Source organism: Ambystoma mexicanum, chromosome 7q (genome assembly GCF_040938575.1).
Source record: "Ambystoma mexicanum isolate Mex_15411 chromosome 7q, UKY_AmexF1_1, whole genome shotgun sequence".
Taxonomy (NCBI): Eukaryota; Metazoa; Chordata; class Amphibia; order Caudata; family Ambystomatidae; genus Ambystoma; species Ambystoma mexicanum.
In genome coordinates this window covers 119,015,052-119,031,350 of record NC_090941.1, presented here as the reverse complement: position 1 = coordinate 119,031,350, position 16,299 = coordinate 119,015,052, and positions in this window count along the sequence as shown.

The following is a 16,299-nucleotide window of genomic DNA, read 5'->3' as shown; positions in this document are numbered from 1 at the left end:
CTGATAAGTTCCCCCTTCCATTTCAGCTGTTGTTTTTTCCAATACGAGTCCTTACTCGATGCAGTTACACCAAGGGCCCTGTCGGTTCCGCTTTATAGGCATTACTGTCGTGGGCCCCTGAGCCCCTTTTTTCACGCCTGTATTTCTAACTTACCCACAGCCTGCAAAATTGAGGTAATTGATTTCCTAATTTATTCTCTTTTAAACAACAAGGGCAACTTTACTTAAACTTTGGAGTTCGCTCCTATTATGCTTTTAAATTTAATTTCATTTTCTTTCATGTCTGCTTCCCCACAGGGTTAAACTGTTGTGAGGTTCTTTCGCCCTGAGGAAGGCAACTTTCAACTATGCAAAGAAACTATGGCCAGACAGGCGGCATGTTAGCCGAAACGTTGTTGTGATGATGTCAACCTTGATTTTTTCTGAAATATTTTTTTGACACCTACACGTAGGCAGACCTGTCATTAAAAACTAAACCAAATTTTCTACTGTGAATTACAATTCTGAAAAACAAAAAAAAAATTTTCTGTTTCACAAAAAGAATAATTGATTGTTTTTTTGTTCTTAAAACTAAACCAAATTTTCCACTGTGAATTACAATTCTGAGTGTTTTTATAATTTTTGTTATACTTCTCCGTTATTTCAACTTTTGTGTTATTAGGATTTTCTTTGTTTAAAAAATAAATATTTCAAATAACTTTCTAGAAATTTGCCCTTTTTGTTTTCAGAGAATTTCACAAAAGTGCATGATACCATAGTTTGGTACTTTTCTGAACAATTTAATCACGTTGACTTTGATACATAGCAGTAAGGGATCAATGGTGTTATTTTGGTCTTCTGTCCCCTCCCTTTCTGCTCATGGGACAAATCCCCCCCCTCTTCTTTGTATTTACAAATACACTCAAAGACATCGCTACAGTCACAGAAACCGAAACATAAACGTGCGCACACACGTTCTCCCTTCCCCCACCTTCCTTGAAAACACACATATAATAGGTTAGTCTTGATCTGCCTCCATCATCAGATCCCAAGCGGATTCTCCTTGCATTTATCAATGCTTCCATGAATTGAAATATGCAGTCGACTTTTCAAGAAAGTACAATTTGGGATCACAATGAAACCTAAGTCCCCTCAACGTCTTTTGCTCCGCATTTTCCGAGTGCAGACCCCAGAGCCACAATTACCAGCAATACCCGCCACATCTTCTTGTCGTGGCTGACAGAGGCTTGCTGGAAAATCGAAGTGGTCTACTGTCTACATGTGAGTTAGGGAAATTAAAGGAGGTGAATGGCAGGGAATTGGTAATTGAACAATATGGGTAAGGGAAGGGGCATGGAAGCTAAGGGAAGGAGGTTGATTTAAGGGTAAAACGATAAAGCAAATGGGGATCTGAGGTCTGAAATTTAATTGTAAAGAAAAGCCGTAAAGGGTCATTGAGAATTTGTTGCAAGGGAAGGAATTCAGCAGATGATGAGTGAGGAAAATAGAGCAAATGAGACAGAGCCACACAGCTGTAAAGGTAGGTCACCAGGTTGCTTGACATTTGCTGAAATCTGTACTTGACCTGCATGGCACTGCACCCGATTATGAAACTGGTCACTGACGAAGTGATGCATACTTGCTTTATGAAAATATGTTTCAATTAAGACTTCTCTTATATTTGTTCAGGTTGTTTCATCATGTGACGCTGCTTTGAAAGCACACACAATTAGACAGAATACGATTATAATTATAGTGAATTTTCATTATAGGTATAATGTTAGTCTGTCCAATTTTGTGTACTCTCAGATGTTTTTCCCTCAGGATACCGATTATTAATAGGCTTCCCTCTTGTAGATAATGTGGTGCTTTGAAGGCCAGATTTATAGAACTGTGTATTATTTTAGCCCTTGGATAAAATCTCTGCAGAAATTGTTTTGTTGGTTCTATATTAAAGATGGAACAGGAGAAGATGAAGTCTCACCTGCTCTCTAAATTTGAAACCGTGGAGCAAGGAAGACAGGGCTCAAACCCTCGATTTGGACGCTTCATACATATGTGAACCTAAGCAAATAAATTGTCATCACTGTGCCTTATTTTCCTTAACTATCAGTAGAGAAACTCTCGGTCATATGGGTTGATAATCTATAATGTTACTCCTAAAGTAATTATAATTTTAACCATTTGTTTAATGCATACTGATGGGAAGACAGGATGCTAAGTGGCAGTATTATATGGAGGGGGTGAGCAGTCAAGGTGCCACGTATGGGTTTTGTGGTGTGGGCTGGAGAGGCAGGAAGCCAGGTGTGGGTGTTTTGCCATGGCAGCTCATGTTTTGCTCTGAGCGCGAAGCCACAACCCCTGAGGCAGCGATGCTGTCAAATTGCAATCTGGGACATGAGGAAATCTGGGCTCAAATCACAGTTTTCCCATTTCACCAATTATACTATCCTGGTGAAATCATTTTACTATGTTTGGTACGTGGAAGAGTTTCCTGGGGGTCCAGACCTATAAGAAACCACAAACACAACTAAAAGAGGTGTGGCATAAAAGGAAAGTAATGTTATTAATGTCCACTATAGATACTTATGAATATGTGGGAGGGGCAGAGGTTGGTATTGAGTTGACTTGTTCTGGAAGTCACGTTGCTGCATTGCGGACTTGCGCCACTGCTTTGCACCATGGGTGAGAACATTTTACTTGCCACCCAGGCCAAAAGGCGCCAGTCCTCACCTGCCCAGCCCCACTCAAGCTTCTCTCAATCTAGTGTTGTTCCCTGTTCCCATTTTGCGCCCTTAAACACTTGTGTATGGGCGCAATATAAATAACATACCATATCAAATCGTTCACTCCTCCAACTCCGCCCTCCTCCTGCAGGCCTCCCCAGTTGATGGCGTGATTGTGGCATTTCCCCCCACCCACTCCTGCTACCTTAAATATGCAGCCTCCTCAACCCACCTCAAGTTGAATATGAAACTGTATTTAGATAAATTGGTGCAAGTTCAGATGGTAACTAGATGAAAAACTAAATGCAGTTGTTTTAAGGAAATGGTGCATGACAAGGATAAACCGTGCTCTGTGAATGCGCAGATGCATTTTGCACATGCGCACATAGAATTATCATCAATATTCAAAAAATCCATCATTTATTTGCTGTGGCACTATTTAGATTTGCTCATACGCAAAATGCTATTGAAGTTCTCTAATTGATCGTAATGACCCCCAATGAGGCTCATTATGAGTTTTTGGCTATGGTAAAAATTGGCGGAATTTCAAATACCACCAGTTTTCCTCATTCATACCCATGATTACCAGCCAGATTTTTACCCTATGTGGTAAATACAGCATGATTATGGGTTGAGAAACCTCCCAAAAATCTGAAGTAGTCCCCCATAAGTTCACCTCCACACAAAAGAAGTTGCATTCACTTTGCTGCCTGAAATAAACGTGACTGTCGAGCCAAAGAGCGGCATGGGACTCTAAATACACAGACATGGACATTTCTGAAACAGCACGTGAAGTATTGCTGGTCCAATAGCACAGTGAGTAGAGCGCTTGCTTTGACATCTGTGCAGAGTCTGCTGACGTCCCGGCAGAGCCGCCTTTCATCCTTGCGAGTTCAATAAATGAGACGGGTAATGATAAGCAGTGCTCAGATACCCGAGGGTTTGTAGCGATACATAAATGCTAAATTATTATTCCAGAAATACTGCCTTTTCCGACTCGCTTTACCACCCTGGCAGCTGTATTGTCATAATCCATGCTGACAAAATTGGGATGCCACATGCAGTAAAGCCAACAATAGCATGCAGTACTCATGATGAGAATGTAACTTTACTCACAAATTTTCAGGAAAGTGTCTGCTGATATAGTAAGAAGAGGAAATCGTGATGGATGAAAACACTTTCTAACTAGTGGGAGTTCCTCCTGGTAGTATCTTACTCCAAAAGTTTTTAACTCATATTAGTCAAATCCCTCTTCATCCGCCCCCAAAAGGGAGTAAGAGGATCACAATAGCCTGAACTGGGAAGCCCCTGCCTCCTCTTCAGAGGAACACAAGTAGCCTGAGATAGGGTGCGCCTGAAAGCTATTCAAACACATTTCCAGTAGGTGAGAAATGTTAGCTCAACTAGATCCAGCCAACACTTTTTGGGTTTCCCTGTTGCTAGTCTTAACATCCAGCCATCAGTTTATGGGTTTCCTTGTTGAACGTCTGAACACCCAGCCATCAGTTTTTGGGTTTCCATGTTGCTTGTCTGAACATCCAGCCATCAGTTTTTAGCTATTAACTGTTGCTCGTCTGAACACGCAGGCATCCGTTTTTTTAGGTTTCCCTGTTGCTCGTCTGAACACCCGGCCATTACTTTTTAGGTTTCCCTGTTTCTCGTCTGAACCCCCAGCCATCAGTTTTTGGGTTTCCCTGTTGCTAGTCTGGACATAATTGTCAATAACATGTACTTAGAGAAAAGACAAAATTAAAAGTGCCATGCATGAATAGCAGCAATTCATCAGAGGCAGTCAGGTATCACTGGAAACTATGTTTCACAGCGATCTCCCCACAACATGTCTCATGGCATGTACAGTCTTAAGCCATTCACCGCTTAACACCAGCTCTGAGCCAGTGAAGAAAAAAAAGAACCATAAAACTTGCGAGTCCATTTGCTACACCTAAGGTTGTTTCTAGACCTGGAGGTTGATGTTAGAAAGCGCCAATCTAGGTACGGGCTACATACCACACCAATCCACTAATGGCGTCCCCTGCTCCTTAGAAGACATGACGCACACTGGCAGCTATAGGCCTTACATTGATTGCCTCTGATTTGGAGTCCCAGAGACACCTGCAGTACACCAAACACCGGCCTTATACAAAAACCAATGGCTTTGAGCGGCTGACATACTAGAGCACTATACGCTAGAGCCAGGGCCGGCCTTAAGGGCAGCAGCGCCCTGGGCGAATCGGCGACGCCCCCCTCCCCCACACGCCTCTGGTTAACAGGGGGCGGGCGGAAGGGGGCGGGGCCAAGATGGGCCACTTTTATTTATTTTTTTATTACCGTCCTCGCTCCGGCGAGAAGGTTATGATATTGATAGGGCGCGTCAGCAGCCCATTGTCATTGAATGAGCCCGCCACCCTGGGTGCATTCAATGACAATAAGGCACCAGCCACGCCTTCTGACACCACGCCAGCTCGGGGGAACCTTTGAAAGACTCCGCCGAGCTGGCGTGGTGGGGGGGCTAATGGCACCCTTTGTCATTAGGGGCACTCACGGCAGAGGGGTGCATTTTAAATGCACCCGCCGCCGCGGGTGCATTTGACGGCGAAAGCCCACCTGCCACGCCACCTCCCACTACACCAGCTCGGGGGAGCCCTTGAAAGACCCCTGAGCTGGCGTGGCAGGTGCTTATGGCATCCTGGGGGGTGTAGCGCCCCCAGCGGTCGCCTGGTCCGCCCCCCCAAGGCCGGCTCTGGCTAGAGAACACTGTTGTGTAACTCCAGCCCGCCGTCCCATGTCCATTTTGATTCTTTTGCAATGAGAATCTCCAGAATGCCCACTTCTCTGACCGGAACCCACGGAGCGTGCCGAGAAAGCGAATAGCTTTGTATTTCGAGCCTTGAAGAATTTAGATCTTAGGTTCTCTGATTCTCAAGTGCTCCTCACTACCCTACCAGAGTAGTGCAACATATCTGTCCTTTCTACCAATAACATCTTGAGTACATTGCCTCAGGGGGGAAAAAAGGACTAGATATATTTAGGGCCCCAGTAACACTGAGATGAGAAACAAGAGGACACTGCAAGAGAAACGGTGTCTCTCTGGAGTTACGGAGTTGGTATTACTACCGCTCAGACTGTCTTGGCTACTTTTTAGTTGTTGCTGCAACCCTTCCCCCTCTTTTCCGCTGTTGCCGGTCTGGATAGAAAATGGGCACGGCAGTGCCCTGCTTAACTCTCTGGTATTGGAATGCCAATCATTCTGCTTCATGCCCTAAATGAAAACATATTCCTAAATATAGTCTAAAAATGGTTCGAGAACTTAATTTGCATCCTAGATTTCAAAGGCCACGTCTGTGAGCCACCCACTTCTTTTTCCACAAACTCCTGCAAACACTTGTTAATCCCTGACAATCTAGAAGACTGATGGAGAGCCATCTTGCAATGACTTGGAGTTTGAATTTTGCGCGAGGTCTCCATGAAGGAAATTATCCAGCAAAAAGCGCTGGGCAATTGAATAATTCGTTGTTCTTGCCAAAACTACATTTTATATAGGTGGAAGGTGGTCAACGGTTGTGGCTACTGAGCTGGTTGTGTGGAAAAAGGGAACCGTTGTGGAACTGGAAACGTGTAAGGAACCCTATTGTGCAGGTATGGCTGCAAGACATGGCCCATCTGGCTAGTCTAGAGAGTGCTTCATTTTGGGACAGTGGCAACCTAGACCGATTTGCAGACGTTTGCCTGGGGGCCCATTCACTGGTAGTCAAGTGTCCCTAAACGATCCAGCAAATATTATATATTTGAAAAGCTTTTAGTGTAATTAACCGCAATCTTTCAGGGCACGATTCCAAAAATAAGCAAACATTTGTTTAAAGCAGTACATTACAGATTGTACTCTAACAAATTAAGCAATGCAGCAAAGGAAGGGAAGCAAAGAGATTTAGTAAAGGGAAAAGTAAAACGAAATGTCAGACTTTTTCTACATTTGAAATTATTAGGGGGCGGGGGAGAGTGTGTGTGTGTTTTTCTAAGAGGGTGTTGATCCTTTTTTTTAGTCTCCGCAAAGGCAATGTACGGTGAGAGAGTATGCAATCTGAATTCCCCATTTGCTCTCCTGAACTGGTGGAAAGCGTAAAAAGCTGGCAGCACCTCAGACCACACTGCTATACTTTGAATGTGGTGTTAACACCCCCTCTGGCCCTCTGCAGGCCATTAGACCCCACGATAGCAGCATGGCGACCATGGGAAGGCAGGGCTCCATTTTGGAGCCCCTCTTTCCTTTCCATGAAGGCCATTCCACGCAGAGAGGAAGGTACGGCTGCAGTGGCGAGTGCCGCCACTATAAGGTAAATTGGGGGGATTAAACATTTAAAAAGGGGACAGTGGAGGGAAAATGGAGGCGGGGGAGCCGACCGTCCGGCGGCTTGCAACGCGGGCTTACACAGGCTTACACCGGTGGTTCAAGCCTGCGTTCCTAACCACCTTATTGGCTGGCTCCCCCTGCTCGGGTGCTAATGTGACATTGGTGCCCTGGGATGTGCGGCCCCCAATCAGGTTGTTCAGAACGCAGGCTTTGTTTTACGATCATAGCTTTTGTAATGTGGCAACCTGAAAGCTATTGACACCCACCTAAGCCCTGATTATGACCCCTTCCACCACTGCCACAATGCCACATTCCTGCTCCCAACTCACACCACTCTTTCCCCTTCAATGCCCCATTCCGAGCATGTTACTCCTGGATCCGACAACTACCTTCCACAGACATGCAGCACAGCTTCGGCTCTCTGGTGCTCGCCTGTATTTTATTGACCTGACATGCAAAGAGTGTGCTTTGCCCTGAGCACCAGCCCCCATTTCTATGGGGGCCATCTTATGTGTATTTCATTTATTTGTGTGAAACAATGGGGTGCAATTTCTACGCGGCTCGTTACTTTGCACCAAATACTGGTGCCAATGGCCATAATCCCCCATTTGTCCTTCCTACAATGGGAAGCGCACGGCGCCTCGTTGTAAAAAAGAAAATCCTTTACCAACATGGCCACCATAGAAAGGGAAGGTGAGGCTCTGTACGGAGCCCCTCTTCCCTTTCCATGGTGGCCGTTCTGCTCACAGAGCAGGTGCGGCTGCCAGTGCTGCCACAGCTGTGAAAAGGTAAGTTGGGGGCATGGCGGATTCAAACTAAAAAAAAAAAGGGACAGGGTAAGGGTAGATGGCCGTGGGGGAGCAAGCCGTCAGACAGATTGGAACGCGGGCTTACACTGGCGGTTCAAGCCTGCGTTCTTAGCCGCCTGATTGGATGGATCCTCCCGCCCGGGTGCTAATATTGCTTAAGTAATAGCAAATTTCAGCTGAAATGCCATACACTGAATGATACACGTCCAACGGTTCTGAACAGAGCTGCTAAAAATGTAAGTCATACAATACCAGTGCGCCTAGGCTCATGTGCAAGATTGTAACCCACTGGGTGCGCCACCTATATGAAGCGGTCCTTTGCTTCCCAGCTAGGTGCACACTTTATAAATCCCATACATATACACAGATGCATACATACATGGGCTGTAGACCTAGCTGTCTATCCAGATAGGGCAGTAGAAGGAGGGAAAGGCATGACACAGTACAGTTCCAGAGGATACGAGGATAGAAAGGGGGCAGGGGTTTGGGGAAGGCCGGGAGAGCAAAAAACCCTGGGGACTTCACAACAACGTTGCTGCTCTACCCTATTTCTTGCAATACACAGCACCACCATTCCCCAGTTAACACTCCAGCACACAGCAGGCTCAGACCATCCCTCACTACTTACTGTCATTATGGACATAATCTTGGCTCATTTGTTACCCCCTTTTCCCACCACACATTCACACGCCTGAACAGCTGTCCGATGCTAGCATTAAGTATTCACTCAACAACGCCAAAATCAAATAAAAATATGAATACTCGGTGCTTTGCTCTCTTTTTTTTTTTTTTATTAAAAAGCAGTTGTTTATCAGTTTGATCAACAAACTTTTTACAACAGTTGTTATAAAATTTCTACATAATCGTTAATAAATCAACTGTCATTTAAAATATCTTCCACTTATCGACATTTAGGGCCCAATTCGTGGAATGTGTTGCACGGTTCAAAGTGTATTGTTGCAGTGCAAACTCATTTTGTACTGCAGAAATGACATACAAAATTACTTTGCACAGACTTTGGACTGCAAAAATACACTTTGCAGCAGTGCGAAGTCACTTTGAACCCTGCAAAACATTCCATGAATCGGGCCGTAGAAGTCCAGTTAGCATTTGTGCTGCAAGCACGCACCGATAGGCAAGGTGGGATGTGTTGCAAACAATCAATGTTTGCCATTTTATCAAATTCCCTTTAACGTCTTCCAGCGAGCATGGTACTGTAGACACATTCCTATAAATGTCCCCTTCCCAATGTTCTACTATGAGTTTTTAGAGAAGGTGAAGTTCCTAAGTGGCAGTTGCTATTCTTCTGTAAAGTAGGCCGGCACTGTGACGTCACAAATGATAATATAGTGTTAATGGCATCCCTGGGGTGGTTTGTCTGATAGTAATGGCTGACCGCGAGTGCTTGGGGCCATTATTGGCCCGGCAAAGCCCCCCAAAGTTCACAATCACTCTGTCACTACCCAGTACACCTAGCGCTTTTCATGGGGCATTGGCTTCACCCCACTACCTGCGCTGATTTCCCTTAGGGAAACCTTCACAGACACACAGCAGCTGGAAGTAATGGAGGAAGACTGCAGTGGGTGCCTTCGATATTTCCACGGCCAGGCTGCAGTCGGCAGAGGAGGCTGATCGGGCACCGCGGGAGGACAGGTAGGTGGGGGGTAGCGGCCAAGTGACGGAGGTGTGGGGCGCCCTGTGGGGCCCAGGGCACGTGGCGAAACATATAAATCACGGCCTGCCTACGGGATGCAGCCGCCATGCCTGGCATCCTGATGGGCTGGCAGGTGTCCCGTGATTACAGCTGGAGAGTGATGTTGCAACTATGCCCTGGTCTAGACCCTAATAAGAACGTTGTGAAGGGTAGGGAGGGGGGTTGAATAGAAATTGCAGGATTCCATGTATTATGAAAACATCGGATCTATTTGAAGCCTCCACTAGCAGATTCTTACGAGTATAAGAATAAACTATGAGGGCAAGGCAGGTCCATAGCAGTAAAAACACTTGGTAATCTCGGATATGAGCAGCTTTTGATATTAGAAGTTAGACAGCTCAGCGAGTTAAGCGCCTGCCTCGGCGGTCCATGCTTAGCCAGCACTTGCAGGTTTGAATCTCAGCAGGGCTGCCTTGGCCGATCATACGTCCGAGGACAACTCTTTGGGCAAAGGTGTGTCATGTAATAAAAATACCTCCTACTACTATACTTAGAAGAGGCACGGAACTGGCACGGTAATATTGCAATTGCATCTATCATTTCATGCCAGATTTCTAAAGCTGTAAGTGCATGAAAAAGATACACGATTTGCATGTGGTGCTTTAATGAGATGCATGAAGTTTATAATACCACTTTTTCATATGCCAACTATTTACATGCCAACGTTATACATTCCATTTGGGTGATGCTAGTCCAGTCCTGGGTTTTAACTTTGCAGTCGTGTAATTAATTCCCCATTATAAATCCAGGACTACAAGTCCCAGAATGCAAAGTTAAAACTAGGTCTGGACAAACATTTCCCAAATGGAATGTATAACGTTGGCATGCATATAGTTGTCATATGAAAAAGTGATATTATAGACTTCCTGCGTCTCTTCAGCAGTTCATTAAACCACCACAGAGCTTCCCGAATATTCTTTTCTTCCCATCCAAGTTCTGAGTGATCTTCTTCTTGGCTATCCTGAAACCAGAGTCTGACTCGTGCATAAGATTGGCTCTGACACTGATGAAAAAGTGTTCCACGGTCCCAAATGGCAATTCATTCCTTTTGTGACAGATTGGTTAAGTATTACCCAAGGTTGTGTTTTTAGCTAATAAAAGGTATCGCAAATTGTGCATTTTAAAGAACCTCTGATCAGCAACGGTGGTCAAAACTACCAGCTGCTCAATGAAGCGACTCAACAAACGGGCTCACTTTGGCCCAAAAACGTGCCCACTTTAAGCAAAAAAAACGGGCCAACATGAGCATGTGGGTATTTCCCTATTGCCCTACAATGGCTTGTGAATTGCCGGACAATGGGAGCCTGTTTGAGGTGATACAATGCAGCCATCAGTCTCTGCTCGTCCTTTTTTTGTTCTTCCAGACTCCTAGAATCGGTTTCTTCCCAATCAACCCCTACATTTCATCCATGCAGCAGGCCTAGCAACTTTTTCTGTTTTTCTGTAGCTCAGGGGCAACGCGTTTGTCTTGGAAGCAATGCAAAGCAGCGCAACACTGGTTCGAATCCCGATCCCGCGCTTAGAAACCAATCTCTGTTATAAAAGAACAATTATAATTATAACCTTTCTCTGAGCATGGCAATACCTTTTTTCTTTTGCTCACCGAAAGCTGGTGGTATGGTAGCCAGAAATGTGACTCTTCTAAACCGTTCTACTCCTTTCGCTCTTACTTTTCATATGAAGAACAAAATGTATTGGCTGTTTGGATGTTTGAGGACTGTTGGTTGTTCCGAACTCATCCGCCTGGTGTTTATTGTTTGGGCTGCTTGTGTCAAGCGGAAGTCCTCTGGGAGCCTACTGTAGGCTTTGGTGAGAGTTTGGAGAGATGTCTTTGCCCTCTAGTTTCAGGTCAGTGCTCACTATGGCCATTCTATGCTCCTGCCCATCTCCCTTCTTGCGATCCCCCGCGTTACTTCGAATGGTTTGGTCCCATGTACAATATATGCACTGTACCTCCTTTGAGGGACTACGTAATGAGCTACGCTTGGGGGTAAAGGGCGATTTTATGCCAAATCAGCTGGAGCTGCTTCCCTGGTATGTTACAAGAACCCGGTAGGCGTGCTCAATGTTGTCCTAGGCCACCCTGAGCATCTGGCCAGCTATGTTGGCTCCGTCAATACAGCTGGACAGAAGGAGGTTGTCACTCTTGAAATCCCTGTCTGAATATCATTTTTGTCGTCGTGTCCACAAAAAATGAAATCTCCTTAATAGGTACATGATTTTTCATAAGTCCTTTACACATGTACGCACCCACTCAATTCATTTCAGGTAACCATAAAGAGCATTCAAACAAATGCACTCCTTGAAAAGAGTATAGCTTTTCTCCCGTTTTACACAATTTAGGGATGACATACTCATTTTCTCTGGAGTATTGAAGTAGTCTCGTTTATATTTCGTTTTTATTTCCCTTCGATAGGTAGGGGAGATGGAGTGGCAGCACTTACAGGACACACAGGGCAGAACCAAACACACAATGCAATCAGGACAAGTCCAAAATGTAACAAGCATTGGCAATGCCATCAGTTTGGGCGTGTGTGTAGGCATGGGAAAGGCACTTGTCAGGCACAGCCCTAGTGGTATTGACTGGCCATTGATGGTAGCAGGTGTAAAATGGTACAAGTACCCGGGCATCTAGTAGCATCGCCTGCCCAATGCCTAATACTTATACACAAGCCAAAACCTTTGGCTTTACCAATGCTCGTTTGTAACAGGACTTCCGTGAAGGACACGCATAGTGGTTATAAATCGGGTGGCTGAAGACAGACCTGGTTAACACATTCTTATCACACCAGTAGTGCATTTACAACTCCAATTACGCTATTAACGCTCTGAAGACTGTTTGGGAAATAACACCGGCAGGCACTTTGAGTGAGTTCAAAGAGTTCCCACAAGGTGGTGTGGGGAGGGGCAGGCACTGGGTGGAAATAGCCATAGGGATTAGCATGGCCATGGGCAGCCAATGGGTGGGCAAATAACCAAACAACACCTACAGGCTGTGTGTCCCTCCTCCTCTGCCATTTCTCCCTAGCTGTACTCTAATGCAATCAACACCCAATAACCCATACTAAAAAGGGAAATATAACATGTGTTAGGCTAACACCACACCAGAATAAACAAGAACATGCTACTAACAAATTACACAGAAAGTCACATGCAAATTGGAGGTTTAAAGTAAAGGTTATTCTATATGTAAAATAATTCGTCATTTTTAATCTCTAAGGGCCATCTTTTTTTGTAATAGGTATTGCAATTTATCAATGGTAATGCTATGGCTGTTGATTGGCTATTGAGAACAATGGAGCTTCTATACCTAAAAACGTCTGTCAACACGGTGCAGGATATTTAGCATATTGAAATTGTTTTATTTAATTTTTATTATTTTATTTTATTTGGTCTTATAGCTAATAACTTTTGACCAATATGTTATCCAATACATAGCAAAATTAAAAACGCATACAATTCATATAATTTCAATCAAGAACGAGATCAACATTAAAACTTAATAAATATCATAAAAGCAATTAGAAAAATGTAAACAGTTCGACAACAATGCAAATAAAATGGTTTTAAGAGTAGAGTTTATCCAGCGCTAAACTTTCTATAAAGCCTACAATAGATATAACCATTGCCGCGCTACCCCCGGCCAGACAGGCTTTCCACAATTCTGTGCCATTAGGATCATATGGATTTCTCCCTTCCATATGTTTCTGAAGAAAGGTCAACTTTTTATCTTTTTATCTTCAAGAGATTTCATTTGTATTACACTATGGTCATAGGCTGTCTTCTGGGAAACACTGTTGCAACTTTGTTTTGTGATATTAACTTCAAAAGGGCTCTAAGACGAGGACAGGATAGGATCGCACAAATGTCCAAAGAGGTTAAAGGGGGGGAGCAGCAGACTCCCAGGTTGGACTTCTGGGTGTTAGCTGAACCCTGTGCACAGAAATGTTGATCTTGGCTTGTAAAAATGAAAAAGTGTAAGGTTCAGTTGATTGGGATAAACCAGGCCAAGCTGCTAATGAGGTATTGATGCATGGCGGCCTGGAAAAAAAGAGTTTGTTCTGGTCAATGGCAAACACTCTGCCATTGGAATTCTCAAGTCGCTATAATAGCCAGTGAGCAGGACAGGCCCAGGGATACCTTTGCATGTTAAGATGAGGTGAATTCGTTTCTGAACCTCTTGGGCCACAAACCATCCAAGCATTTTAGATGTCAGGGGGACTTGAGGTGCTAAATGAACTCCTTTCACATTGGAGCATGTTGACTCTTGTCTCCTCCTTCCTCCACGTGCTGCCCTCTTTGCCGCTTTTACTCTGTTTACTGTTTCCTTTCTCCTCTTTTAACATTCTTTCTCTTTCCTGTCTCTCCTCATTCCCTGCTACTACTGCCGCTGCCTGGCGTTACTCCTGCTTATGTCTTTCCTTGGTGATGGTGTGAATGTTGAGGAATGTAGGGCAAGGCAGTTAGACTGGAGGGACTAGCCGGCGGGGAGGCCCCTGGAGCTGTTATTCCCATTTTGGTTCTCATTGCTCCAAAAAAAAAATCGCAATTTTGCACCTGCCTCCTGTGTCTGGTGTCATGCTTTTGGGTCGAGCAGCAAAGCTTAACACAGGACAATACCAAAAATTGGTTCTATGTGAAAAGACCTAATTTTAAAGGTTTCAAGAGAAAAAGACCGATTTACAATGCCCGATTTTATACTGATCGGAAAACCAGTATTGTAAAGCTCTTTTTCTCTTGAGACCTGTAAAATGCTTTCTTTAAAAAAAAATATTTAGGGGCTTTCACCCCCTCGCCCCCCCCCCCAAACGCCTCATTGTTCTTCCCTGCCCCCACCCTCTCCCGTGGGATTCCCCATCTCTCAGCCCCAGCCCCCTTAAACCCCCAAACCAAAAAACATACATACATACACACAACACACATACCAACACCCACGCACTTGTGTGCGGTAGGGGCATGACAGTTCCACTTAGAAAGGCTGCTCCGTGTGGTCACAGTGTGGTCTTTCTAAATCGGTTTTAGATGAAAAGATCTTAAGAAGAAGATATTTTCACCTAGAATGCTAAAACTAGCCAAAATCTTCACTCTCCTAAGCTAGTCTGTTTTCATCTTACTTGCAGTGGCTCAGGAATTGCAGTCGAGGGAACTCCAGCATTGTGCTCAGGGAAGCAGGACAGCTGGACTTTTGGGTAAGGATCTATAGACTACTTGAGGGGAATGTGCCAGCTCATTTATCCAAAACGATCTTTGCAGGCACAGTTGTGAAATACTAGGCAGTTTTCCCAGCGCTCCAGGTGAATATCTGTCTATTGAAATCCATAAAATAAGGCAAATACTCCCATCAAAAAAAAATAGAGTAACAGATAGGCAGGTGTCTTTCCCCTGTTGCCGCAACCACTGCTGTGCTGATGGGTTCAACCAGAAGCATCAGCAGTCGATTCAACACAGAGAGCCGTGGTATTTCTTTTTCTATGGCGCTCAACGCCTAAGCGCTGAACATAGAGTTCACAAAATGGAGGCAAAAACAAAAGACAACCAACCAGATTTGGAAAGAAAGAAGGTAGTCCTTGAGCCGAGATTTACAGAGAGAGAAAGAGGAAAGTGACCATAGTGCCAAAGGAAGTGCATTCCAATGTTTGGGTGCAAGTAGCGGGAAAGAGCGAAAGCTAAATGAAGCGCGGGGGTGGGTGGGTCAGGAAGCAGCTAAGAGAAAGAGAGACTGAGAACAAAGAGCGTGGGGGGAGTACACAATGAAATGAGAGAAGAAAGATAAGGAGGAGCAAGACTGAGGAGACATTTAAACACAATGAATAAGAAGTTGAATAGAAGATGGACCTCAAAGGAGAACCAGTGAATAGAATACAGGGATGAGGAGATGGAATCACAGGCATTGAGAACACATGCAATATGGGCGTAAGCATGATAGATAGAGCAAAGAGGGGCACACTGATAGTCAGGGAGGCCAAGGAGACTAGAAAAATAAAACAGACTGGAAAAGGCTAAGGAGGAAAGAAGGAGCAAGTGGCATCAAAAGTAAGAAAATGATGCACCTTGCAGATATTAGAGAGCTGGAAACAGCAAGATGGAGAAATAAAAATGGTGTGAGAAGCGACAGAAAGAGCAGAATCAAAAATGATGTCCAGATTGAGGGCCGAAGTGAAAATAAGAAGAGAGGTAAGAGGGAAGAAAATAGTGGATGGAGAGAGAGGTGAGGGAATGGTGGAAGCAGGAAAGAAGAATACCTCAGCTTTAGATGGACTAAGGTGCAGATAGTGAGATGACGAGCATGCTTTGATAGCAAGCAGACAGTCCAATAGAGTTGAATGAATTAACTCAGAAAAGGAGTAAAAGGACAAGAGAATTTGTGTATCATCTGAATAGAGGCGATATATGAAGTCAAAGGAGGTGATAATATAGACAAGAGGGATAGTGTACAGAGAAAGCAGTACAGGGCCCAAGCTGGAACCTTGGGGCACACCATGGGAAAGTGGGAAAATAGAAGAAGAGGGCCCAGCCCAGGAGACAGAATAAGTACGGTTAGACAGACAAGAACGAAACCAGTCGAGAACAGAATCACGAAAACCAAGCTGGCTGGGTGATGAAAGGGGAGTGGAGTCATCGACCGTATCAAATGCGGCCGATAGATCGAGGAGAACCAGGAAGGAGGAATGTTTGGAATAGACATACGAGAGGAGAGATTGAGAAACAGAAAGGAGAGTGGCT